Raw genomic sequence first — 1,461 nt, 5'->3', positions numbered from 1 at the left:
AAGATGGTTGAAACCATACATTGATACAAACACAGAGCTTCGAACATCTGCAAAGAGCCAATTTGATAAGGGCTTGTTTAAATTGATGGTCAATTCTGTGTACGGCAAAACAATAGAAAATGTCAGAAATCATACCGATGTTAAAATAATTACTGACCCCAGCCTGAGCAAAAAATTGGTTGCAAAGCCTAATTTCAATTACAGAAGAATTTATGATGAGCACATGGCACTTTTCAACATGAAAAAAACAAAGATTAAGTTTGATAAACCTATTTATGTAGGGGCTGTGATATTGGATTTGGCCAAATTACACATGTTAATATTGTATTATGATGTGTTGAAACCTTTTTATGGTGATCGTGTAAAACTGATGTACATGGACACGGATAGTTTTATTCTTGATATTCAAACAGAAGATGTTTATCAAGATATGGCACAGCCTGAATTGTTTAAATATTTTGATACCAGTGAACATACAAAGATTCAACCCCACAACAAAAAAGTACCCGGCATGTTAAAAGATGAGACACTTGGTGATGTTATTGTGAAATTTGCTGGGTTAAGTGCCAAGATGTACACTTTTAAAACATGTAGTGCTGTTGTCAAAAAGGCCAAGGGCATTGGCAGAGTGACTGTTGACAAAGAGCTTGAATTTGAAGATTATGAAAATTGCATCAAATCCCAAAATTTAATCAAAACATCAGAAAATAGAATTCAGACTGTGGATCACTTATTGACCAGCAATGTTGTAAGAAAAGTGGCTCTGGACCCACATGATGATAAGAGATGCATTTTATCATGCGGCATTCATACTTTACCATGGGGTCATTGTGATTTGAAAAATGGCAATCAATGCCCAATTACAGAGCATGATTTGAAATAAATAAACATGCCTATGAACTTATTTGGGTTCAAAAAACAGGCTATTATGGACCTGCCGACACCACAACCCTCTTCTGATATGCTGTCTAAACTGAGTGGCTTGTTAATTATTCATCTGAACAGCATACTTACAGATATTGAAGATGAAACAGGCAAAATATTGTACATATTTAACAATAATTTAAATCATTACCAATTACCAGTAGGTGGTCAATTGCAATTTATTACAACCCCTGAGGGTGATGTTAAAATTTCAGTAGGGAGAAATATTTACAGAATTAAGCACTCAAACATGGTTTCTGGCACTGTTTATACTGTTTCTGCTGGTGACTGCTTATATATTGAGGTCCCTGGATCATATGACAAACTTATACCTTTTTTTATAGAATTAAGAATTAGATATTCAATAATAAATAACCATTAAATTAAAAATGCCTAACGATATATTTGGCCATACAAGGCATGAAGATCACAGTGACGAGATTCTGATGCTTGATGTCAGAGTCAAGAAATTAAGAAGTGATTTACAAGCTTTACAAACCACACTCAATGCCAGTCTTCAATTAGAAATTACAAATT

Source organism: Lepisma saccharinum, unplaced genomic scaffold (assembly GCF_977018435.1).
Source record: "Lepisma saccharinum unplaced genomic scaffold, izLepSacc3.1 HAP1_SCAFFOLD_148, whole genome shotgun sequence".
Lineage (NCBI taxonomy): Eukaryota > Metazoa > Arthropoda > Insecta > Zygentoma > Lepismatidae > Lepisma > Lepisma saccharinum.
This window is presented reverse-complemented; position numbering follows the sequence as displayed.